The sequence below is a fragment of the Malaclemys terrapin genome, chromosome 1, assembly GCF_027887155.1.
Source record: "Malaclemys terrapin pileata isolate rMalTer1 chromosome 1, rMalTer1.hap1, whole genome shotgun sequence".
Lineage (NCBI taxonomy): Eukaryota > Metazoa > Chordata > Testudines > Emydidae > Malaclemys > Malaclemys terrapin.
The window spans coordinates 227,077,284-227,105,171 of record NC_071505.1 but is presented as its reverse complement, the minus strand read 5'-3'; positions in this window follow the sequence as shown (position 1 = coordinate 227,105,171).

Here is a 27,888-nt window from a genome sequence, read left to right as displayed (position 1 = left end):
GAAAATTGAAATTTGCTGCTACCTCTAGGAAGAAATGAGATGTGGCTATTCCACTTGACAGCACTGTGAGACCTTCAGCACCCCAGAAGTACGGTTATCTCACAACCATTATGCACCCTAATGTGAATTCTTCCTTCCTTCCTTAATTAGTACTAAAATATCTTAAAATGATAGGTGAAATTTTCACTACCGCTCTGCATTCGCTCCTTATTGTGGGCAGGCTCATTGCAGTGCTGATGGATACAGACCTTGTTGGCTCTGATGCAGAACAAGAGAGTGTAGTTAGCCCAAACCATTATCCTGACTGCGATATGTTGTTTCCAAGACACTGACACTGGTTGGGAGATTGTTTTGAATTGTTACATTATAATGGTGTCTTTCTCAAGGAATTAATTAGATGCAAATAGAGCAGTGATAATATGTGACAGTGTGGCTGCTGCTATGCGCTCCATTACATCTTGTTTACAGCAGTGAACATGAATTGTATTTGTGCCAGTTACTCTGTGAGCCATAAAATGCTGGCCTTAGCAGTGGGAATATCTTGCATTCTTTTAAATAAAACTCAGGACTTTTGAGCATCCTGGAGTTTAGAGAGCTTTGAAAAACCTGAGATTTCCTTAGTGCTGGCAATAGGAAATGCACCCAATGCCTCTCCATAACCTGGGTCAGTGGTAGTGGGCCATCTACATTTACAAAACCCATTTTATTTTTGATTAAGAGAGGAAGGATGGTCTTGTGGCAAAGGCACTGGGTTACAATTTAAGAGATCTGAGTTCAATTCTAAGATCTTCCCTAGACTTCCTGTATGACCTTAGCCAAATCACTTCATATCTCTGCGCTTCAGTACCTCATCTTTTTTCACTAAGGTTTTGGGGACTGGAACTGTCCCTCACTATGTGTTTGTACAGCACCTAGCACATAGGGGCCCCCGAGCTCAGTTGGTCCTAGTAGGTGTTACTATAGTGCAAATAATAACACAGTTGTAATAATAATACATATTTTTGTAAAATATAATGTATGTGTTTATTTATTTATAATTCTATGCCCTCTTTTTAAAACAAATAAAATAATGGTATTGTGTTGTTAGAGGACAAAATTCTCTGTGACTATTAGTGATTTATTGTGGGGTAGAAGGGAGTCAAAGAACAGGGGAGAAGGGTATAGACAATTTCAGCATAACACTGGAATTTTTATTAGAGAATTTCAAATTATGACTTTTCAGAGGGGACTTGGGTAAATCACAAATCGGAATCTGTTTAAGTCAAGAGTCTTGGAATCTGATCCCGATGGTCTGAAGGAGCCAACCTAAACCAGTGAATCAGAGGCGGAACGGCAGTGTGATGCAGAACAGATTATTACCTGCTGGCATCCCTGATGGTTGGATCATGGGCTGCCTGACAGCCTTAATTGGGAAGAAAATTAAAAACTCAGGAATAAGAGAAGAAAACTGCTCAGCTGCCAAGGATGGGCTGCGGTAAGCTATGTATCTGTGAGGGGTGGCAACGTTTCAGGAGCCTCAAAGTTTTGATGGATCTGAACCTGTTTAGCCTTTTCCACCCCTGTCTAGGAATAAAAAGTAAAAACTGAATTCTGCTGGCTGGAATGTTCTTAAGGTTGCAATGACACAGCATTGAAATTCAGTTTCAATGGGCCACATTTACATTATTACAGTGGTCCCCAAACTGTGGACTGCACCTCACCCTAGGGGGGCATGGAGGAATGTTCAGGGGGGCATGGCAGGAGCTCGGGCCAGCCCTCATGGGGGGCGGGGAGGGAGCACCATCCTGCCCCGCTCTGCCCCCAGCTTTGCTGTGGCCCCTACTCCTGGTCACAGCTCCGCTCCTATCTCTGGCCCCACTCTTGGCCACAGACCCGTCCCAAGCTCAGCCCCTGGCCCTAACCCCGGCCCTGGCCCCACTCTGGGCCCTGGCTCTGAACTGAGGCTCCTGGTGGGGAGGGGGGTGCATACAAGGGTAAGGGAGGGTGCGAGGTAAAAAGTTTGCGGTCAACTGCATTAATAGGTCAAATAAAACAAAGGAGGAAATTCCCTTTTTTAGATTAAACGTCATTGAGTGTCAGTTGACTCTTGCCTGTGGATTTCATTTATTGGAAAAAATTGGGACCAAGTCCTCTGCTAATGTAAATCAGCATGATACCAATGGATTCAATGGCGCACCATTGATTTACCTCCACTGGCAAGCCTGCCTAAAGTGGAAAAAAGACTTTCTGCTACCCTGGAGTGAAAATGACATAAGAGTTACCACTGGAATTTTCATGAGAATATACAGAAACACAAAAGAGTGAGATACTTTGCAGTAACAAACTGTACAATCAAAGGAACAAACGGAGTTATCGCAGTACTGGAGATGGCAGTAACTGTAGTAAGAGCATGTCACTACAAATGCACACTTTCTACAAGAGGAACATTGAAACCTAGGGCATTCTGGAGGGAATTGACCTTATTTTATTCCTAATGGAGGCACATACCTATCCATTCTACTAAATTTCAATTTAAAAATAATTTTGCAATGGTCTGATCCATTTCACCACCATCTGCTATTCCGCCCTGCAGAGGGTGATGTTAGCCTGTTATTTTTTATTTATTTTTTTTTTTGGTGGAGAAGAGGCATTGCAAGTTAAACTCTTTTTCCTTTTCATTTTGTGTTAACTTTTATTCAGTTATCTCCATTTTTGACTAGAGGGATCACTGGAAGGTTTTTCTTTTCACAAAGAAGGACATTTTTGAAAGAAACATCTGGGAGTAAGAGGAAAGATCCTCTTATTTAATAACAAAGGAACAGAACCTAAAGATATATTTTCTGAGTTCTCAGATAAAAGGAGTCTGGTGTTTGATTAGAGAAGGATGAACTACATGACAAAGAGAGAGCCTTACCTGGAGAGTTGGTGTCATAAAAGGGAAGGAGGATCTGGGAAAAGATGAACTATAAAAATCTAGGTCCCATTGGTGGAGCAATGTCTTCTGACATCCTCCAACACAGAGAAAACATAGAGAAAAACTAACTGGCTTCAAGACTGGACTTGATGATAAGTTTATGGAGGGGATGGACTGCCTGTGGTGGCATGTGGTCCATTGGTGACTGCCAGTAGCAAAAATCCTCAACTGCTGGAGATGGGACACTAGTTGGGGAAGGCTCTCAGTTACTACAGATAATTCTTTCCCAGGAATCTGCCTGGTGGGTCTTTGATCACCATGTTTGGGGTCAGAAAGGAATTTTCCCCTGGGTCAGATTGGCAGAGACCCTGCAGGTTTTTCATCTTCCTCTGCAGTATGGGGCATGGGTCACTTGCAGATTTAAACTAGTGTAAATGGTGAATTCTCTGTAACTTGATGTCTTTAAACCATGATTTGAGGACTTCAGTAACTCAACCAGAGTTTAGAGGTTTATTTCAGGAGTTGTTCAGGTGAGGTTCTGTGGCCTGCAATGTGCAGGAGGTCAGACTAGATGATCACTGTGATCACTAGATGATCACACAGAAGGTCCCTTCTGACCTTAAAGTCTATGAGTCTATAAGACTGAAGTCAGGACTTTCTGTTTACCCAGTTCAGACTTTCAGTGAGTGTGTTCCAAATACAGTGGCTAAAGGAGGTAAAATGGGCTTCAGACTGGGGGACTACTTCATTTCCTCAAACAGTGTGCAGGCTCTGTTTATTTGAGCATTAATATTGTGAACCTGCAAATGAATAGTGAGAGAGTATGTATATATTATCCTGTAAATGGGGAGTGTAGATGGCTGGCTGAAGTCTTGGCTTTTCAGATCATGCCTTTGACAGTTATGTAGCAATTTGTTTAATATATGAACATGTAGTGAGAAGGATTAAAAGTAGATATAATTAAGATAAGCAATTTAAAAAAAAATACTGCTGTGAAAAACAGATCAATTATTATTCTATTAAATACACTAGGAGGAGTATTCCATATTAAATATGTGGGGACTATCTTATACATGTAGAACCCAATTCTTCCCAATATTCACTATTCCTGCTTATTACCTCTACTGAGGTGCTGATGAACGGGGCAAGGGAGAATTTGAAGAAGATGTGTGAGGGGTCTAAATCTCTATGTGGTGTGGAGATCCATATCTCTGAGTCTCCCTCCCTGCTTTTGGCAAGAAGAGGTTAAGGTGGTGCCAAGATAGACCAGAGGAGGGAAAAGGTGGGACTGCAGGTTCTGTTGTTTTGCTGATTCACCAGTCCTTCCTACAGTGGAAGGGGGTGTGCAATGCCTGCAACTGCTGTGGAGGAGGTCTATTCCCACAATGTTCCTTCCTTTCCCCCAGCTCATTTATTTGATATCTGTGTTGGGAAGAGAATTTATATTTTGACAAAAACCTTATGCTAAAATGCAAAAAGCACAATATTGCATCTTCCTTCTGGACAGTAAAGGGTGGAAACCTGAATGGTAAATTTGTGATTGCTTACCTGGAACTTTTCCCTTCTTCAAAGGGATAGGTCCACAGATCCTCAGTATGGGTCATTGATGGTCTGTAGCCGTAAGGGGCAGAATCAAAGCTGATTAGATAGTGGACAGGGAACTAGTCCCCACCTTCTGAAGACCCTTTCAGTTTCACTCTGGACCAGGAAACAAAACAACAACAACACATCTCTTGTCCTGCATCAGCATCTTGCAAAAAATAATACTCAACAAGAAACATTATAAACAAGAAATATTTTAACTCCTGCAGAAAACTTCAACCATAAGTGAAACACATCTCCCTTAATGGATTTTTGGAGAGGACTGTATCTGCAGACCTATCACTGTGAAGAAGGGGGAAAAAAATAGGTAAGCAATCACAAATTCTTCCATGCTCTCTCAAAGCTGGTCAACAGACCCTCAGTGTGGGATTTGCTCAGTAGAGACAAAATTCCAAGGGCAGGAACAAAATAACATCACTGAGAGAAAACATTCCCTTACTCTAAGGAGTACGTCACAGGAGCATGCGGGCTGCATCAGCTGAAGGCTGAATATCTATTATATTACAATATTATGAATATTTTTGCCGTCCAGTTCTAGAAAATGTCCTTTGAGTCACTGACTTATAAGAGAACGCTCCCCATCCTTCCAGACTCATGTCTGTTGTTATGACAAACCTCTCTGGTTTCACCATGTCCTTTCCTCTCTGGAATCTCTCCGGACTCATCCACCAATCCAAGTAATTCAACGCAAGTGATAGAACATTCACTTTCCAAGATGGAAAATCAGAAAATGGAGGGAAAGAGTCAGCAGGAAGCCCTTGAGAGTCTACAGATGCATTCTTTCCCAGGGCACTATTGCTGTGCAGGACACAATCGTTCCTAGAATATTCATTAGAGTGCTTACTGATGTCCTTGTGCTCCTCCTCAAGAGAGTAATCACTGATCTGATCTTGTCCTGTCTTTTGGTTGACAGCGATTTTTTTGTGGGCCTGTGTCTATCAATACTCCCAGATGGACTAGGCATTGAGATGATTGAAGATGATGCTTTTCTAAATTTACTCTAAATCCATGCTGTTGCAATATTTGACTGAAGTCTGAGTTGCTTGATTGGAGCACTCCTTGGATGGGCTTTTAGTAGAATGTTGTTCAGAAAAGGGCATGTCTGTATCCCATTCTGCCGGAGGAGACAGAATAACACAGACTTTAATGAGCACTTGAGGAGTGGATGACATTCTGAAACACAGCACTTTGTATTGAAAATGATCAGTCCCATGAAAAAATTGCAGGAATCTCCTATGAGCCTGGTGAATGGCACATGAAGGCAGGCATCCTTTTGGGATTTGCGGATAATGGAGAAAGGAGAAAATTATGATTTGTAATCTTTGAAAATTCTGTGACGTACCCTTGTTAAACCACATCCAGGATACATCTGTCCTACATTGAGTGAGGGCATTGGTCCTTGAATTTCAATAGTCTCCCTTCCAAGTGCTGCTTGTTGGATCTCTCCTGACTACAGTCAAAGGCTGTTTCTAGTGTTGGAATTTGAATTGTAGGAAGACTGGTCTCTCCCTTTTCCAGGCTTACACTTGTTCCATATGTATTTTCTGTGGTCTCACCTTCCATGCTTGGACAAGTAGCCACAAAAAGGACACTTAGGCCTGTAATTCCTTTTCATGGATTTAGAATAAGGAATATTCTACAATGTCTTTTTGAGTTATATGAGGATTCTGCCACCACTTTGACTAATGGCTCCCCAAATAACCTATATGAATATTTTAAAGCCACTAACATGGTTTGGGACTTTCTCTGGATCCTTTAGTGACCCAGGTAGAACTATATAACAGGTGCATGGCACAACCCTGTGTCTGACTGGATCCCTTAGTGACCCAGACAGTGCTACAGAAGAGTTGCATGCCATAACCATGTTGTCTCACTGAATCCTAGGGTGAGCAAGGCAGGTTTCATAAGGGCTGCCTCACACCTTATTAAAAGGGGGAGAGTAAATTAGTCAGGCCTACTTATTCCTCCATGTCTGGGCTTCTCTCCCTCTGAGTCCTCCAGGGCTGACTGTATGTACCATGATTGACCTGCAATGAGTCATGTCCTGTTAGCTCATCAGCTGTGGCATGGACAACCCACAGCATGAGCAGGGTTTGGTTAGCCTGGCAGCTGTGGTATGACTGACTGCAGCGTAAGCGGGGTCCCGTTAATCCAGGTATCTTTGTGCCCCGTTCTTCCAACTTCTCTATTCCTCTGATTGCCTGTTGGGTGTTCTGCCAGAGAGGCTGATACAGTTACTCTGGAAGCCACTGCAGCCAGAAACCTTGGTATCAAAAGAGGTTTCCAGCAACCCTGCTGCAAAGCCTTCTCCTACTCCTCAGTCTAATAATTCTTAGACTCCTTTTTGGGTGTTTCATTTTGTTTTTGTGCTGCTCTGAGCAGGAAGTCTGGTAAAGCCTTCCTGCAGCAGCTGGAGTGGAGGGGTAGTGGAGGTTGGGAAGTCAGGTGATGAGTCCTGTGAACTGCTTCTGCTAACAGGAATCTTTTCTTCCCCTTCTCCTTTTGAGAGTGGATAAAAGGCCTGTAAGGAGACATTGCAACTACTGCCTGAGGATCACAAGATGGAGGTCCCTGAGGTGAAGGAGCTTTTTGTGCCAAATTCAGGAGCTCTCTAGCTTTCTTCCTTAGGGGAAGATTCCCTTCTTCTCCCCTCCGTGCATAGGAATTGAGACTGAATTGCCTGATGAGGGAAAGGATGGGGGGACTGATGTAACTTGTGATGTGTGTGTGGGGGGGGCAGGAAGGGGCATGAACCAGAAACTGCCTCACTGAGTGATTCTTGTTTCACCTATGCCAGCTGGACTTGGTTATGGTTTCCCTTCACCAGGCCAAGGCCCTTTCATGTAACCGCCTCTGGTGGTTGGATGGCTCTCTTCATCTTCCTGTTATCATTCCAGAGCGCTGCAGCCCAGCTGTCCGACTCCCTTTTCGTAGAGAACTCCTGCTAACTCCTATGGACTCTCCTGGGTCGGAGAAAGGGGCTGAAGAAAATCCTTCCGGTCTAGACAGATAAGGAACGTGGAGTGCACAACAGTCAAACCTCTCATTCTGCATCCAATGGCAAGGGAAGAGAGGAGGAGGAAAACAGCCCTAATCTCCTCTTCTTTAGGTTCTTCTCAGGCATCCTCCTAGCCCAGTACCTGAGCAGTTGTTGGGCCTGCTGTGGTAACTCCAGGCAGGAAAAGACAAACTGCCTCTTCAAGCCTTTTTTGGGGGGTGGGGGGGGAGGGGGAAGACGACCAATGTATCCAAATTAGAGCAAATGTGTTGTCCAAATTACTAATTAACAAAAGTTATCTCTCACACACACTATGCAATAGATTCCATGGCCATCCAGTAGCTACAGGATGTAGAACAAAACTGAGGGGGTCTTTGGAAGGTGGGTGCTAGTCCCTCATCAGCTTTGATTCTGCCCCCTACAGCTATAAAGAGGCAATGACCCACATTGAGGATCTGTGGACATGTGTCTGTGAGAGAAATGTGGATCCAAAAGAAGCAAAATAGAACAAACAGCTAAAACAAATTATATTAATCAATCCCCTCTCATTCACATCAAAATTGTTAACTTAGAGATAGGGTTGCTATTCTGGATATCTCATCAGTGCAAACCTTATACATCAAGGAAATAAGTGAAGTCACTCAGTGCTCAGACCTGGTTCTTCATTGTTTGCACCTTGCATAGATTTTTTGCACCTGTGCCAAGTGAGTGTCAAACATTACCAAATCAGAATGCATTTTACACATTACACTCACTCAACATAGATGCAAATGGCAACACGAGGTACAAGGCAGTAGAATCTACAATCCATTCATCAGTTCCCCTTCACAATCTCATATTTTGATTCCACTGCCTACAGCCCACATATCTTCACCCTACAGTCTGACAAAACAATGGGCACCCATGACCTCCAATCATATTTTACTTATGTTAATATGTTTTAATGAGACAAGATGGGTGAGGTATTATCTTTTATTGGACCAACTCCTGTTGGTGAAAGAGACAAGCTTTTGAGCTACACACAGTGGCAGAATAGCCACTGGGCCAACAGAGCCCATGTCCAGGGGAACCGGCCAGTTGGGGGGCCCTGGAAAAATGGGACCACCGGGCGGGAGAATGGCACCCCCATTCCTTGGCCCTGCTCCCTGGCTCTGCATGCCCTGGAAGGGTGGAAGAGAGCTTTGTCATTCCAATGCTGGCTCCCCTGGCATGTTTTGGCTCGCGGGGACAGACAGAGCAGGACGGAGGGACTCCAGGTCCTGCCTCAGCAGCTGGACGCCACGTCCTGGGTCCTAGTGCCTGCCTGTTTCCTATACAACCATGAAGAAGTGGGAGGGGATGGGGAAGAGAAGGGGATACAGGAATGTGGCGGGGAGGAAGCAGGAGCACCGCATGTGGCATTCTCTGGGTGGCAGCAGGCCCAGCCGGGAGGCAGCCGCAGCAGCACCAGAGCAGCAACATCACTGCATCGGCTGGTGCTGAAGTGACCGCCAGCAGTAGCTGGGGGTCCCCCATTACACCATCCCGTCTCCCATTAGCACTGGTACCCCAGGTACCACTGCAGGCAGGGGAGAGAGCCAGTGAATCAAGGGGACTGGATTCAGCATGCACATGTGCTTGCTTGCATGTGCATGATTCTCCCCCCAAATATAACAATCAAACTACGGCTATGGCTCCAGCACTGGAGGAGCTCTAGCTCCCTGCTGCAGCCTCAAGGCTGGGGGAGCTCTCACTCCACACTGCGGCCCGGGGCCATGGTGGGGCAGAGCTTCTCCGGTCTTGAGGCTGCAGGTGGCGGCGGGGTGGGTGGATGTCAGAAAGGAGCAAGGTTGCGGCACCATAGTGGGGGTGGCAAAATGGAGCTGACCAGGGTTGGAACAGGGGTAGGGCTGTGGGGGAAGGGTCAGAATGGGGTGGGGCCACAGGCGGAAGGGGCAGAACAGGGGCAAGACTGCAGGCAGAAGGGGTGGAGAGGGGTCCCCCACTTGCTTTGACCCAGGGCCCCACGAAAACTTAATACACCTCTGAATACACAGAGCTCTTCTTCAAGTCTCATATGTTTTCATGGTTAATATACAGTCAGTGTGGTTTTCAGAAATAACTTTGTATGGTGTCCTGTGCGTGGTTTTGCACTTGTTTGTGTAGATAAGGACGGGATGATGTCAAAATCCAAATGGTGGCTGAGAGACATGTTGGTTTTTTTCTGGAAACTAATTTAATTATATTGATTCTACGCAATGTACAGTTAAATGTGTGTGTTTAATACTAATTGAATTAGCCTGTTCAGCCTTTCCTATTTGAGCAGATTAAATTTTCAACTGATATGTTCCAGTGCAAAAATGGACAATATTGTTGCTGCCTTGTCATATGAGAGGAAAATAGATTATACTGCTGTGTGGAGAGATATCCTTATTGGGCAGGATACCTGATCAAATAAAGTTCATTCCTGAATTCCCTTAGGCACTTGTTTCTTGTATTCATTGCATTTTAACTAGAAGTATATAGAGCTAATTAGTCAGAGGGGAAGTGTAATCAATAATGATTTATGAATATCTCAAATGTAACAACACTTGTTTGGTTAGAATAAATGACTCTGTATATTTTAATCTCAGAAGTGAGTTTTTAGTTCTCTCTTTCTCTACTTAAAAAAAAAAGGGAGGGGGGGGGGGCTGATTTCACTGAGAATGGAAGTTAGTAACCATGATTATCCCTGAAAAACATAGTTATTCATACATCCTCTACAGACACCCAGTGCTGGCCTTTGTGGTCCATGAAACTCTAGGCTATGGTTCCCTGCATGCCTGAAAGGACTGACCCCAGAACAATTCACAATTGTGATGCAGTTGGGGCCAGCCAGTTTTCCTGTGATGGTATGAGAATTACCACAAGCTTCTAGGTGGCTGCTAGCTAGTTGCTTGTAGTTCAGTTACTCCTCTCCTGATTAGATTGTGTTGCCTCTGGCCACAAGCAGGGAAGTTCTGCATTGTGAAAGACAGCATGATCTAGTAGCCTAAGCATCAGTCTGGGAGTGAGAAACTTCTAACTTTTTAATTGTCTATTTAATTTTAATTGTCTTTCTCTTGGCCTCTTCTGTTTCTGCTGTTCTGTCTTGAAGTAAAGTCACCAAAACTGAGTGCAATATCCCCTGTGCAATCACATCAACCTTTCATACTATGTCATCTTTTTATTGACAACATAATAACCTGATTTAGTTTTCTCCTTAAACTTGGCTTCCTTTATTACCATTGTCTGATTATGCTAGATCGACCTTAGAAGTCTAAATTATTTTTTTTTCTAATTTATCACCATCTGACTGATCTTACTGGGGTTCCAGGAAGAACAGAAAATCATTGAGCTGGAGTTCAGAAGATCATTTGAGGTTACTATTTTTGGCTACATTTGAAGCATAGGGGAAATGTTATAGGATTTATACTATATAACCCAATAAATGGACAATAGGAAATAGACAGTATACTGAAGAGTCCTTGATGTCTGTTGGGTAGGGTGGAAGACAGTATTTTAAGATTTATTCTAAATACTTTAGCCTATTGTTCATTGTGCTATCTATATCTGTATCTCCTTCACCACTTTCACATCATCTGTTTATCTTAAATAATTTTTTCTTAATATATTGTCTTATGTATCTTTGAATCCTCACTTTGGATCAGAAAACCCCGTTTCTCCATCACCCCTGAATCTTGCAGTTGGATAACAAAGAATCTCCTCAGAGAATTGTATCATTTCAGTTTGCACCAGTATGAGTGCAAGATGTAATGGTGCAAAATATCCACACTAGAAAAATCCTGTTTTTGGCTTAGTGTCCACACAGTACTGCCTACTAGGGTTACAATGTTTATGGATTCTTGAGGCTATCCTACAATCCCTGCAATATCTTCCAGGCTCAAGTATATATTGTCTATGACATCTGATGCCTATTTGAACTTGATATATTCTGTTCACAGCTTACACACACAGAAGTTAGATAAAAAGATAAATATTCTTGCTGGACCACTACTTTATTTCTTAGAATTCAGAATAACACACAAGAACTCAAAACCAGAGAGAAACAAAGCAGGCTGCTCCCTAAAAACAGAGAGGCACAACTCACCCCTTCTTGTTTTAGGTTTTAGTGTCTGTGTTCCCACACTTCCATATATAACCCCATGCCTTCAAGCAGAACAAGAATACCCCTGAGAATTTTAAGTAATCACAATTTTACTTCAGTTTTCAATAGACTAGAGTTCACTTTTTTGGTTTGGTCCATTTCCTGTTTTGAATGGTCTCCCCTGCATCTTTAGAATGGCAGAGGGAAAGCCGTCTTAAATTCTTGCACATGCAGATATTGTTGTGGAGATTTGGCAGCACCCAGCATCTGCTGCCAACCTGCCTGTATGCCTGGTTCTTGCAGTATACTAGGACAGGCACCAAAAGCTTTAGTAGATGGAGCTTGATGGGATTCAGAACTTGATTTTTTTAATTCATTTTTTTCTTTCAGTTTTAATTATGTGGTTACTGTTGTGTTCACTTGTTTTATGCTTTGTATTTTTGTTTCTTTTTGGCTAATCTCTTTTGCTTTTTTGTCTCCTGCTAGGAATCCGAGCTGGGAGGGGTTCAAGCTTGCATTTGGAGGGAGGTCATCCCTCCAGTTCCTTCCATGCAGTCCACTGAATTCCACCCACACCACTCCCAACTACTATTGTGGGGACCTGAGAGATTTATTGCTCCTCATGGGGAATGAGGATGGACAGGGAGCAATGCGTGGATGCTGGAGCACCTTGCAGAGGTGGCTTTACTTGGGAATATAATGGGGTAGGGGCAGACTTGATGTGTGTCTGTTAACTAATGACCCTCAGTAAGATTTTCAAGAGTATCTAAGTGATTTAGGAGCACAAGTACCATTGAAAGCCAATTGGACTCATGATACTTAGTCAGGATTTATCAAACTTCATTGCACCATAACCCCTTTCTAACAACAAAAAATACTACAAGACCCCAGGAAGAGGGACTGAAGCCTGATCCCCTCGCCCTCAGCGGTACCAAAGCTTGAGGGCTTCAGCGCTGGGCGGTGGGGCTTGGACTTTGGCTTCAACCCTGGACCCCAGCAAGTTTAATGACAGCCCTACTTTTGGGTCCTGACGCACAGTCTGAGAACAACTGTCCTAAGTCATGTAGCTGCTCCAGTGCCTATTCTTTTTTTTTTCTTCTTTTTTTCAAATTAGGAATTTGCGAGATATGAATGAACAAGGTGTGTATCTGTGTGTGTGTTTGCTCACATATCAATGAATTTTATCCTTTATGTTTATCAGAGGAATTCCTGAAGAAAAACATAAATACTGCAATTTGCTTTTTTTTGTCCTTCGTTGTTTATGTGGAGGCTGAAGTGTGTGTATACAGGCTGGTTTGAGGCTGGCTGAGCTGAGAGCATGTATGACACCTCAGTTGCTCTTGGGAATTTGGGCAGAACAAGGAAGTTGAGAGAGGGCAGGTAAAACCTACAACAGACAGGGATATTCTCAGTCTTCACGGAGCCAGCTTGACAGGTTAATGAAGCCAGTGCCCTACACTTTCCAAACTGTTACTGGATGGTGCATCAGAGCATTCTGGGATTGCTCTGGAAAGATCGACAGTGAAGAAATTTTGCCATCACTTGCTGCCTACATTGGCTTGGCAATAATCCAGGGTAATGTGTTGGTAGATGACACGGAGGCTAGTCTTCTGTCGAGCAAGTGTAACATAAGAACACAAGAATGGCCCTACTGGGTCAGACCAAAGGTCCATCTAGCCCAGTATCCTGTCTTCTAACAGTGGCCAGTACCAGGTGCCCCAGAGGGAATGAACAGAACTGGTAATCATCAAGTGATCCATCCCCTGTTGCTCATTCCCAGCTTCTGGCAAACAGAAGCTAGGGACACCATTCCTGCCCATCCTGGTTAATAGACATTGATGGACCTATCCACCATGAATGTATCTAGTTCTTTTTTGAACCCTGTTATGGTCTTGGACTTCAAAACATCCTCTGGCAGGGAGTTCCACAAGTTGACTGTGCATTGTGTGAAGAAATACTTCCTTTTATTTGATTTAAACCTGCTGCCTAGTAATTTCCTTTGGTGACCTCTAGTTCTTATGTTATGAGAAGTAGTAAACAATACTACCTTATCTACTTTCTCTACACCAGTCATTATTTTATATACCTCTATCATATCCCCACTTAGTCTCCTCTTTTCCAAGCTGAAAAGTCCAAGGCTTATTAATCTCTCCTCACATGGAAGCTATTCCATACCCCTAATCATTTTTGTTGCCCTTTTCTGAACCTTTTCCAATTCCAATATATCTTTTTTGAGATGGGGCGACCACATCTGAACACAGTATTTAAGATGTGGCCATACCATGGATTTATATAGAGGCAACATGATATTTTCTGTCCTATTATCTATCTGTTTCTTAATTATTCCTAGCATTCTGTTCACTTTTTTGACTGCTGCTGCATATTGAGTGGATGTTTTCAGAGAACTATCCACAATGACTCCAAAATTTCTTTCTTGAGTGGCAACAGGTAATTTAGACCCCAACATTTTTTATAGATAGATAGATATAGTTGGGATTATGCTTTCCAATGTGCATTACTTTGCATTTATTAACATTAAATTTCATCTGCCATTTTGTTGCCCAGTCACCCAGTTTTGAGAGATCCTTTTGTAGCTCTTCGCAGTCTGCCTGGGTCTTAACTATCTTTAGTAATTTTGTATCATCTGAAAATTTTGCCACCTCACTGTTTACCTCTTTTTCTAGATCATTTATGAATATGTTGAATAGGACTGGTCCCAGAACAGACTCCTGGGGGACACCACTATTAACCTCTCTCCATTCTGAAAACTGACCATTTATACCTACCCTTTGTTTCCTATCTTTTAACCAGTTACCAGTCCATGACAGCACCTTCCTTCTTATCCTATGGCAGCTTACTTTGCATAAGAGCCCTTGGTGAGGGACTTTGTCAAAGGCTTTCTGAAAATCTAATCCAATATATCCACTGGATCCCCTGGTCCACATGCTTGTTGACCCCCTCAAACAATTCTAGTAGATTGTTGAGGGATGATTTCCCTTTACTAAGACCATATTGACACTTCCTCAACAAATTATGTTCATCTATACAATTGTTCATCTGACAATATTGTTCTTTATTATAGTTTTAACCAATTTGCCTGGTACTGAAGTCAGGCTTACAGTCCTGTAGTTGCCGGGATCACCCCCAAAGCTGTTGTGAATGCCTATGCACCGCTGCCAGAAATTTTGCATCTGGATGTATGGTGTGATTTGGGGGCTTGTGACAGTTGTTGTAATGCCAGAATTCTCCAATTGCTTTCAGAAGTATCACTATCAATCTCAATTACACGAGGAAAATAGATGGAAATAGGAATCAGAGCGATGGAAGGGAGTTAAGGAAAATTAGAAGGAATTACGTACAGTATCCTGTATACATCATAAGGATAGATGTAGAGCTGGGTGAAACTTTCCAGACAGTTTATTCACCAAAAGATGCAGTTTCAGTTGGCTCAAAACTATTTGTGAATGTGACCTGATAGTTTCAGCTGGGCAAAAGTTTTTCAGTCAGCTGAAGGAGTGAGTGTGTGTTCTCCTGTTTATATTCTTCTAAGCCATTGGCTGAGGCATCTGCCTGGCATGTGGAAAACTCAGATTTGAATGCCCACTCTGGAACAGGGCCTCAAACACAGGTCTCTCCCCTTCTATGCGAGTGTTGTAACTATCGGGCTGTAAGGGGTTATGGAGTGGGGTACTCTGAGGCCAGGTCTACACTACAGAGTTAGGTAAACACAAGGCAGCTTATGTCAACTTAATTCTGTAAGTGTCTACACTACAGCCTTGCTCCCGGGAATGTAAGTCCCCCCACTACACCAACCTAATAACTTCACCTCCACGAGCGACATAGTGCTTAGGTTGATGTCGTTCAGGCAACTCAGGGTCTGCATAGACACTGCATTACTTACAATGCCTGCCAGCTCCCCGCCAAGCTCCCAGCTGGGAGCTCTGGCTTTCAGTGCCAGGCAGCCGGGTTCCCAGCTGTGAGTTCTGCATGGATCAGAGTGCCCAGGCTCTCAGCCCCCCCATACTGTCTCCCTGAAGTCAGTGCAAGTGCTCCTGGCGAGGCCTCACACCACCAGCAAAAGGAGGGTAGTGTGATATGAAAAACCGCAGTAATTACTGCAGTGGCTGTACATTGACCTAACCAAGGTTGATTTATTTATGTAGTGTAGACAAGGTCTGAATCTCTGCTATTGAAGCTCTTACACTTGATATAACTACTTATATATTCATTGGCTAAAGAGAACAAGTGAGGATGACCCTGTAGCCTGGTAATTAAACCACTCACATAAAAAGTAGGAGATATGGATTCAAATCTTCTCTCTGTCTGACTCAGACGAGGGTTCGTGGCTGAACCTAAAAATCAGTTATTTATCTGCTGCCAGACAGATGCAAACAGAGTCCTAAAAACAAGAGATTAAGAAGAAAGCAACATGAGAATCAACCAAGACTAAGAAATCAATGGCAAGACCAGACAGAAAAAAATATATATATGTATAAGCTCAGAAAGAGATATCACTCCAGTTGACCCTGGCTTTCATGACCTTGGCACATTGTACATTCTTCAACCATCTCGGATGGTTAGTGAAGTTCATTATATGCTGTCCAAAAATCTTTCCATCTATTGCCCTTTAAACTCAGAACCTTTTTAAAGCTTTCTTTGAATCAAAAACATTCAGTCTAGATAATTTTAGAAGACTAGATTTCACAAGACATCTTTACAGCAAAAATAAATCTGGGCAATGTTTAGTACACCTATAAATCATTACAAAATATTCCTACATTTGTCTTGGGGAAGAAACCTTTTAAAATGGAGAGTAATGATTTTTCAACATCCGGTAGCTTGAAGAACATTGAACAATGTCATTGAAGCGTATAGCTCCTCTCCTGAGAACATTAGATGTGAGGTTTCTGATTTATTTAGATTACTTTGATTGTTGTTCCTTCCCCAGAGACTTCCTTTTCCTTTTATATTTGAAGTGTATCACCCATCTCCTTTTGGCTTAAATTTAGTTGTAAATTACAGCAAATCCATTTTAATTGCAGCTCAAATAGTGCAGAACTTGATACATCTATCTGTCTTAAAAAGTCAAGGGGAAAAGTTTACGAAATAAGTTTTGATAATATTGAAAGAGAATTTCAAAGCCACTGGGATTCAGGAAATAGTTACATTTCTCTTGTGGCTTATTTGTTCCCCTGTGGCACTTTCTTTTTATGATTTATAATAGTGCTATACTTGAAGATATGTAGCTTGACTTGTGTCAGAGGATTGCAAAAAACATTAGAAACATTCAGCTTGGGATCTTCCATCCAGTGAAGTCAATGACAGTGGTGCAGCATCAGGCCCAGATAAACTAAGCCTTCCTATGAGTCAGATAGGTGTTTTTATGCCCATTTACAGAATGGAAAACTGAGACACATCAAGATTAATTTAGGGCTAAATGTCCAACTGCCTTCATTTGGGGCATGCATCACATTAGTGTACTAAATAATTATAGCAGTTGAACTTGGAAAGTGCCCTGACCCTAAGGCACTTGGAGAATTTTACAATACCATACCAAAAAAAAGTAAAATATAATAAACATGTAACCCTTTTAAAGTATTGAAATTCACACAGCAGAAAATAAATGAGGAATTCCAATAGAGAGAAAAGGGATGCGGAAACTAGTAAACAGAAAGTGATCAATATAGGGCTAAGTGCGATCTTAACACAAAGCAACTCTGAACTGAAAAAAAGACAAAAAAGCCTGGACATGTTGTTTTTAAAAGTGAAGAGACAGGAACTGAGACAGATGGGAAGGAAAGTGAATTCCACGTTCATGGATCTTCTACGTGCCAGGAGCGACTGTCTGCTGAATGATGGTGGGTAGGGAATTAGGTAATGCCCAAGCACAGGTACCCATCAAGAGAAGTCTCAAGAAGCAAGTTCTTGAATATAGCCAAAGCACTATATCATTTAAGGCTTTAAAAGCACATAGTACCGATTTAAAGTCAACCTGCCATTTTCAAGACTGTAGGGCAAGCAAACTGTGATCATAATTGCTCAAATTGACAAGCAAATATTTTGTTTCACACTGAAGAAGCCACAAACTGCCCCACTGCAAGCCCTCAAAGGGAATCTCAGTAATGTAACCTTTATGAACACAAGTGATGTATTTCTGTGGCAGGGTTATCATGGTGCAGCAAGTGTCAATTATACAACTATAGAAACCCTCCCCCCCAACTTTCATACCATGTTCAAAACATGTCTTTCCATGGCGAGTAAATGGCCAAAAGTAGCACAGAAATTCTTAACCTGATTTATTATCTCTGAACAAAACTTCTTTTCAAGTGGGAAGAAGAAAGTGTGTCTGGGCACAGTCCTTATTATAAGTCTGGCACTACCTACCTGAAAGGAAACAGAAAGTTCCCATCTCATATGCCAGCACATCTGACCAAGAGTGGAGAGAAGCACTCACTGTACCCCTTGAAATGGTAGAACACCTGCTGCTCATGCATACTCTCCCTGGGAACTCCCAAATACCCAGTCCAGCACAACTTAGACCTACAGGATAGTCTCATAATTCACTCTTTATCGCTGTAGTACTCACTGAATGCCCCAATGAACAAGAAGCTTATTATCAGGCTTTACGTGTCATGAATGTGTACTCTTGTGAGAAATTTCTGACTTCAGCAAGTAGAATTCTGCTATAAAGAAAGTAAACTTATCACCAACCTATATAAGGGATCTGCAATTCTGGTGGCATTACATATTGATTGCCACTGAATAAATCAATGGAATCCAAATGATTTGCAAAGTGAAGAATCGATTCATAGGGAAATACATCCTCTTGAATCTCAGATCAAGAAACCCATGTTTCTGTGAAATTAATTGATTTAAAATGAACTTTCTACTTGTCAAATTATGCAGTATATTTTATTGCTGGATCATTTGGCAGCATCTGACAGAAGGTTATTCCCCAAACCAGCAAAGTAGTACACACATGTTTGAAGTTAAGCATGCAGTCAAGTGTTTTTCTGGAACAGTCTTTATTTGGAAATACACTAGAAGGATAAAAGGATTTTAGAAAAAAAAATGTTTTCTCCAGTTTAGAGAAAGATTTCAACCCTTCCTGAAGAATATAATTGGATGAAATTATCTCATTTGATTTTCTTAGATTCTCAAAAGGAAAATAACCACAGACAATTAGAGTTCAGTGAACATAATCAAAACATTTAATTATGTAAATAATATATATTCCTTTTTGCTGAAGTATTTGTTTTTATGGACTAAAACAGCTGAGCTTTTCATTATTTAGATCATTTTAAACAGTCAAAATATGTTGCTATTGATATATCTTGTATATGGAAATGTTTTACAGGCTCGGTATTAGCTTGAATGTATGTCTTTTATTTTTCCAAATGGAATGAAGATTTTCAATTGAGATGCATCATTTAAATATATACCTTTCATGCTCTCCCACGTACAACTGTGAGGAGAGCATACACTGATGAAGATTAATGAGCCCAGCAAGATATATACATATACCATCCTGGCCATTTGTAATCATAACTCTCTGTAGATCATTTTGCTTCTATGAAGAAGCATTGTGCCTTAAATGAGCATCACTTGCTGAATATCACTTTTTAACAGTGAAACAGGAAAGTCTTTAGAAAGACATGATCATTTAACTTGCTGAAGGAACATACGTCTTGTGGTCAGTCTGAAGATTGCCATTCTAGTAGTGGAGCAGGAACTCAGCTTCAGCTATGTGAACCTTCCATGAGATTTGAATATTTCCAGAAAGCCAGTAGAGCAAGCTATCAAAGGCCCTGATTGAGTGAATCATCTGCTTCACATTAGACGTGAATCATTGAAGTAACTGATGTTACAAATGTGCTTAAAACTGAGCACATACTTAAGTTATTTGCTCAATCCTGGCCAAAACTTCTAAGAGGTTAGGAGATTCATCATATTTCTGAATCTCATATGCACAGTAAAAAAAAAAAAAGATGCCAGTTTAGGATGGTATAGTCTCATATTTCTAAATAGACACAGTAACAGGTACGTTGTCATATAATAACAAGATGTACTAGAAATCTATATGTCACCATGAGAAGACGTACTAATATTATGAACAGTTTGGTGTAGAGTGCATGGTGCTCTGCTGATCTAGGATCAGCACAGTGTTTCCTTTGGGATCATTGGGCTCTCAGCCATGGCATGGATAGTGGCAACATAAAATGATGGAGGCCCAGAGAGGTGTCAGTATGGTGTATGGGTGTGTGCTGGCCCTGCCCGAACCCTCATACAGCCAATGAAGGTTAGAGCAGCATTTAGTCTGATCTAAGTTATACCAAGTGCATTTCAGCCACTGGCTGGCCCAGTATTGGAGGACAATAAAAAGTGATTTACAGCCACCTTTTCCCCTCTGCTCTTTTCAGTTGTGATGGGTCCAAAATTGGCATAGTTGAGAATCCAGCCTTTATTCAATCCCCTCTTTTGTTTGTTTATGCTCTTGTTGTCTGTTAATAAAGTTGCAGCCTGTAGCAACAATAGCTGTACCAGCACTCTGATCACTGAATCACCAATTAAATCACCCCAGAGTAAACTTGAGGGGCAAAGCTGTGCCTAACTGATAGATTGGGGGTAGATTTAAGAGAGCTATCAGGCTAATAACCCATTAGTCCAAAACGTAGAAAAGGCCCAGGAAGAAAGAGCTGCGCACAAATTTGTAAGGGTGGTGGGGAGAATACTGTCAATAAATTATAGCAGGTGTTTGACCAGAAGGTCTCTGAGCCGTCTGTGGCTAGAAAAGAGATAAGAGCAGGATGACACCCTGTCACACAGCCTTTGTACAATATATTATTATTAGCTTGCAAGGAGCATTTTTGGAGGTCCCCTGAGCAAAGCACCACATAAATGTATTTCTCTTTTGCTTACATTCTCAAGAATGATACTTATCATTATTTGACTAAACAAGGTCTGAACACAATAACACTCTTACTTTACATGCAGTGAAACTCGGAATACTCAGATATTGTAGGTGTCATATCAACAGAAACTTCAGTAAGAATATACAAGAAAACATCTTCATTTTAATCATATTTATATTAATTTGTTCATGGTTTCCTGTTTAATAAGGTGCTTTAAAATAGAGTTTTGTAAAAGTTTTTAGTAACTATCATGAATATGTACCTTGCTAAAAATGATACACAGATAAAGGTGCCATGTTCTTTTGGAATTGTGGGATATGGAGGAAAAATCCTCACAAACCTTTGAAGTCTGTCAGTGATGACACATTTTGTCAGCTTGATATCTGTGTCTGAAAATCAAAGTCCCACTGGATGAAGGTAAAAGTCACTTAACTGACAATATTCCTGAGTGACTAAAAGCTAGCATCTGTTCTTTCAAGGTTCATCTTTGAGGATTCTCACTAGAAAACAGCAGCTGAAAAGATTATCTTACAGCAGTACTAAATAATAGAGTGTTCTTCGGCATTCAAAGGTCTGGAGTTCCCTGTGGTACTAATGACATTTGTACAGCAAGTTAGACTTCTTCAACAAAGGAGCCTGGTGGAAATGTGAAATTGATGGATTTTTGACAGAATGTTAACCCTGTGTTGCCATCTTTTCTGGGAGATAACCAAAAATTTGTTGACCATAGCATAGATGCTTCTAGAATATAGTTTTGTAGAGACAAGGGGCTAGATTCTCAGCTGTTGTAAATTGGCATACTAGCTCCATTGACTTCACTGGTAGTACACTGAAGTATACCGATTGAGGATCTGGACCTGAAACTTTAGGGAGAGGAAATAAATGTTGTGGTGTTGTTTTATGGTTGCACAGCCATTAAGTATTCCTTCAGCCACTCATGGAGACTGCCATTAATGCTGCTCCAACATTTGAAAAGGGTATTCTTATTATGAAACAGTTTTCTTGCCCTTTTCAGTAGGAAAGTTTCTCCAGAGTCTTTAAAATAAATATGGCTAGCTCAGCTAGTGAGCAGGGTCACTGGCTTCAGATGAGAAGTTTTATCATCTCTATTTCTTTAGCAAGACTAGTAAAAAGAAAAAAATCACATAGATGGGAAAAATGTTAACGAATTCTCAGGTTTGAAGAGTGAGGGTTGTGGGAGAAAAAGTGATATGCAGGAAGTCTTTATTCATCACGAGTAAACATTTTGTCTTTGTGTATCTCCCTTTCCACGTACACTGTTCAACCCAGGAGCCACTCAGCAATGTGGGGGTCAAGATTCTGTGGAAGTTGAGGCCACTTCTTTGGGGGAATTACTTCACCTGTGTGTAAAGGGAAAGTCTTTGTTACCGTTAGCTATAAAATAAGGTTTTAGTATCTTTACTGCCTTGGTTATAATTTGCTACTCTAGCTGCAATCACAGTGTGAGGCAGCTCCAGACTACATTGTCTCGATACTGTTAGCCATTGGGAGCTCACTCTTTCTGCAGCTGATCCACATATTGTTGTACTTAAGTCAGAAATATTACATTCTCTTAAAGTAGACAGCAATTTTGTCTAACATACAGTCCGTGGACCAGATTCAGCCTGCAGAAACCTTTATTTTGGCCTGCAGTTCCCTCTGCAATTTACAGGGGGATCTAACACACAGCTGCCTGCCTACTGCGGCCCAAAAGAGCTGGGAGAGAGCAGGACCCTGGGCAGAAAGAGCAGAAGAGAGAATCCCATCCTTGACTGGACACAGGCACTGAGCCCCCTCTTCCTTCTTATTCTCCCTAGTCTGAGCAGCTGCCACCAATGAATCCCAAAGACTGGGCTCAAGGGAGACTCCTTTCTAGTTTCCCTCCACTTCCTGTTTCTGGTAGGATTGGGCTCAGGGGAGCAACTATTTCTCTTCCCCTGGGCTGCAGCTCCTTCTCTTTAAACCCTCCCCTTCCTTTACACACCCACGCACCCACCAGGGTTCCTGCTGCTCCCAGGCTCAGGGGAGTGGATCCTCCTCTGACTCATCCTGCTGCCACCACTGACTTTAGTTGGAGAATTAAGAAAAAAAAATAATCCTACTGTATAATGGGGCAGGGGGGAGGGGAGGAGTGGAAAGCAAAATGTCCCCACTGGCTGGGGAGGTAAAAAATATATATATAAAACTGTCCTTGGGGGTGGGAGAAGAGAGTGAGAGAAGGAAAATTCCCACAGTGCCTGGGTGGGAAATGCCCTGGGGAGTGGTGATGTTGGGAAGCAAAATGCCCCTGCTGTGTGGACTAGTGATGGAAAGGTCACTGGGTAAGGGGTGAGGGAGGAAAAATCCCTGTGTAAGCAGAGAAGGGAAGAAAGGCAGCAGGGGGCAGAGGAAGAGGGAAAAGGTTTTGGAAAAGGAGATGGAAAGTGCCGATATGGCATGTGGGAGTGAGGTGGGGAAACAGGGAGAATTCAGCAAATGACATGATAGGGAAGAATGGTCAATTAATGGATGGAGGAAAGGAAGCTGCGTAAATGCATTTACTTTCAAAATTATCTTTAGATGAAGTAGTCCATTTAATTGGCATATTAAGGTGGCCACTTTCCCAAAGCCCAAAATCATCATGATCAAAATTGATTAGGAGGAAATGTTTAAACAGAGAAATGTGAATGCAAATTGGAAGTTGTTTAAGGATACTTGACATGATTCCCAGAAAAGCTACAATTCCTCCCTTGTGGAAAAAAAAGGATTCTTGTATTAAAAAAACAACAATAACATTGTGGTTGAGATAGATAATGAAAACAGCAATAAGTAATAAGAGAAGATTATATATAATAATGGGGCAATAGGTAAGCAGATGGCAATGAATATGAATAAAAAATTAAGGAATGCAGACAATTGATAAGTGAACCAAAAGATATCAAAGGAATATCTAGGGCCAAAAGGGTTACAGACAAAAAAAATATTTTTTTAAAAGTATATCAGGAACAAAAGGAATTCTAGCAGTAGAACAGGTCAATTACTAGATGGAGATGATAAAATTGTCAGTTATGGTGTAGAGAAGGCAGAAATACTCAGTAAATATTTCTGCCCTGTCTTTGGAAAGAAGGTCAATGATTTATGAATGTCATATAATAAAGAGATACTTTCTTTTCCATGTGTTATTAAGGAGGATGCTAAACTGCATCTACTAGAGATACATATTTTAAATCAGCAGGCCTGGATAAACTGCACCCAAAAGCTTTACAAGGGATGGCTGAAGAGTTGTTTGGACCACAGATTTTAATTTTTAATAAGTCTCGGAAAACTGAAAGAAAACCCATACTTTGCCAATATTTGAAAAGGGTGAACAGGATGACTTAAATTACTATAATCTGGTTAGACTGATATCAATCTCAGGCAAAATAATTGAACAGCTGCTAAGACTCAATCATTAAAAAGTTAAAGGACAGAAATATAATACCAATCAACATGTTTTCACTAAAATAGAGCTTGTCAAACAAGTCTGGCTGGTATGGGTAACTGTTGATGATAGTCTATTTGGACTTCTGTTAAGCATTTGACTTTAGTGTCTTGTGATAGTCTATTTTTTTTAAAAAACACCTCGTACTATATATAAGTATGGCACGTATTAAGTGGATTAAAGATGGCTAACTGATAGCTCTCAAAATGTAGTTGTTAATAGGGAATTATTAACTACTAATAGTGTTTCTAGTTGAGTCCTAGAAAAATGAATTATTGCATGATCACTATTCAGTAGTTTTATTGATGACTTGGAAGACAGTTTGCAGATGACACAAAGATTAGTGGAGTTGTCTATGAGGATGAGAACAGGTCACTGATCCAGAATAATCTGGATTATTTGGTAATCTGGACACAATCAAACAACATGTATTTTAATACAATGCTATATCACGTCAGACATAAAGGATAAAAAAATGTAGGACATGTAGCATCGGGCGGGGGGAGGAGGGGCTCTATTGTGGAAAATAGTAACTCAGGGAGCTGGGGTTATCCTAGATAACCAGCTGAACATGAAATCCTGTGTGATGCTGTGGCAATAACGATTAACATGATATTTGGATGTACTAACAGAAGAATAGTGCAGGAATAATATTGCCTCTATATATGGCATTGGTGACACCATTACTTAAATGCTGTGTTCAGGTCTGGTGACCATGCTCTGAAAAAGAAATTGAAAAATTGGAGAAGATTTAGAGAAAACCTACAAGAATAGCTCAAGGTCCAGAAAACATGCCTTACTATGGAAGACTAAAAGGTCTCAATCTATTTAGAGTGGTAGCCGTGTTAGTCTGTATCAGCAAAAACTACGAGGAGTCCTTGTGGCACTTTACAGACTAACAAATTTATTTGGGCATAAGTTTATGTAGATGAAAAAGTACTCTGCATCAGACATTTTCTCTGTGCAGGTAACTATAGACTATTATACAGTCAGCTCTTAGCTTTCTATTTGATAAACTAAATATACCTCTACCCCGATATAACATGATCCGATATAACATGAATTTGAATATAACGCGGTAAAGCAGTGTTCCGGGGCGGCGGGGCTACATGCTTCGGCGGATCAAAGCAAGTTCGATATAACACGGTTTCACTTATAATGCAGTAAGATTTTTTGGCTCCCGCGGATAGCGTTATATCGGGGTAGAGGTGTAGATTGAAAAAAAGAACAATGAGGAGTCCTTGTGGCACCTTACAGACTAACAAATTTATTTGGGCATAAATTTATAAATACATTTGTTAGTCTGTAAGGTGCCACAAGGACTCCTCATTGTTTTTTTTTTATTTCAATCTATTTAGTTTATCAAATAGAAAGCTAAGAGGTGACTGTATAATAATCTATAGTTACATGCACAGAAAAAATGTCTGATACAGAGTATTTTTTCATCTAGCAGATGAAGAGATAACATGATCCAATAGTTGAAAGTTGAAGTTAGCAAAGTTCAAACTGGAAATAAGCCACACATTTTATACAGTGAGTATAACCAACTATGAGAACAGAGTATCAATGGATAGGTAAATTCTCCATCGCATCAAGTCTTTAAATCAAGCCTGGTTGTCTTGCCAAAAGATTTGTTCTAATCCAACCACAGGTTCTTAGGCTAGATGCAAGAATCACTGGATGAAATCTAGGCTTGTGTATGCAAGAAGTCAGGCAGGAATCATCAGATATGTGTTAAAAATATGTTCACCAATATATTGAAAATATGATTTTCCATATAGGACGTGATAGCTAAATTTAAGGAGAGAAGTTTGTGATAGATAAAACTAGTTGATTCAAATTGGTGGATCTTTCACAAAAACTAAATCTTAGTGAAAGGCAATAGCTGTCACTCGGGTTTCATTTTCTCAATGTCTATGAGGAACATCTGTAGAAGGATAACATACTTGGTACAGAATTACATTGTTATAAACTACTGAAATTGCTAGATGGACATTAATAAATTGCACTTACCAACCAGAATGAGAGAGGTTTTGTGGATAAAAATGGGAATATAAACCATTTCCTCTGGTTGTATCTTTCATTTAGATGAAAGCATTAAATGCCTATCACTTAAGGCCAGAAAAATTCTGACATCCTTTGATGCCATCATGACCTTTCATAGCATCTATTTTTTCAAGTTTTACCATTCTGTTCTTCTATTTTGTAGAACTAAACAAACCTGGGCTCATGAAATAGAAATATGTGAGAGGCTGTCTTACCCAGGGCTCAATATACAGGATTTGTGAACTTGTGGACACCCCAGTTGATTGTTGTGCTTTCCTTAGGAAGTCCCCAATCTGTGATACATTATTTGAATTGCTATAGAAATGGTATTACCCAATTAAGGCAAAATTACCAATTCTACTGTGGTCATACTTAAAATTGTGAATCGTTTTAGATAACTCAGATATTAAATTCTTTCTATCTTTTATATTGCCTTATGTTACTCCTATGCCCTACTTGTAGTTGAACATTGGCTTTATTTTATATTAATATACTAGTCAGCAGCAATGGGCTGAATCTCTGTAAGATGAAAGCAATACTAACAATACAAATTTTGATTGATAACATATTTCTTTAAATGGCTGGTCCAATTTAACAATTTTCAGCAATACCATGTGTCTTCATGGGGAAGAAAACTCCTAATCTTTTTGGAAGATGAACGATTTTCCTCATTTCATCTCTTCCATTCATGATTGTCAGGACTTCTTTTGACATTTAGAAAATTAGAATTTCTCATCAACTAATAGCTTCAGAGCAATTGCCTTCCACGTCTTAATAGAGATAGTTTTCCTGAAATCATGTCACAACCAGAGTGATATACACTGTCGAGTAAACAATGATTCTTCCAGTAAAAATGCCCATTTCAGACTGCACTCTTATTTCCTGTGCACTTAAACTTTAGTCCATATCAAATACAAACACTTAAAAGAAAACTACAGTGATAACGGTTAATGATATAAACAATCATTCGTTTAGGTTTCTTTTGCTTTTTTTCAGGAACTGTATTCCATGACAGTAAATATTGACCTCTGACAAAACAGACACAAATAAATTGATTCCAAAAACCACAGGACCTGCCATAATGGTAAAATACTACTAGTTATAGAAGTGGTTAAAGAACTAATAGAACTCAGATTGTGCCCTGAAGTTCAACAAAGTTGAGCCCAAAGGAAGTGGTGGAAAAAAGTTTCCACAGAACTTAGACCGTTAGCTTTTTAGGGCAGGAACTGTGTCTTTCTCTGTATGTGGAGATTTCTAGCACACTGTGAACAAATAGTTGGTGAGTGACATCAACTCACAATGCCTTGCTGACAGTCCTAGAAAAGACAATTCTAGGAACTTACAGAGGAAGTGACCCAGAAGATCTTTACTGAAATGACAAGACACAGGCAGAAATGCGAACATTTAGGTAAGATGGCCCCAGACCATTCAGGGTTTTAAAGACCATACGTATCACTTTGGATTACACCTAGAAGTGAACCAGTATATGTAAGTATTTAATAAGAAATAAACTTGATTTTTAAAAGCATTGTGAAGATACACCTTGCTCTAGTTTAAAAGTGCCATTACCATGACCCATTCAGTGGTCTGTCATTCTGCACAAAAAGTTTAGTGATTCTTCCAGTGTGGAAGTCTTTTGCTCAGATCTAACCTAACACATAGGAAGTCTTGTCCAGCAGATTAATTCAGAGAGGAATTGCTAGAAACTCTAATAGTGATTTTAAGGTGATGTTTTGCTGCTGGGGCTGACCAGAGTGTATTGGCTGTTCTTGGCATGTTGGCTGTTCTGGACTGGTCCTTTGTTGAGTTGAGCCTTGCACTGATAAAAAGGTTGTTGAGAGTAGACAGGGTGAGACCCATTGGGTCTAGTGG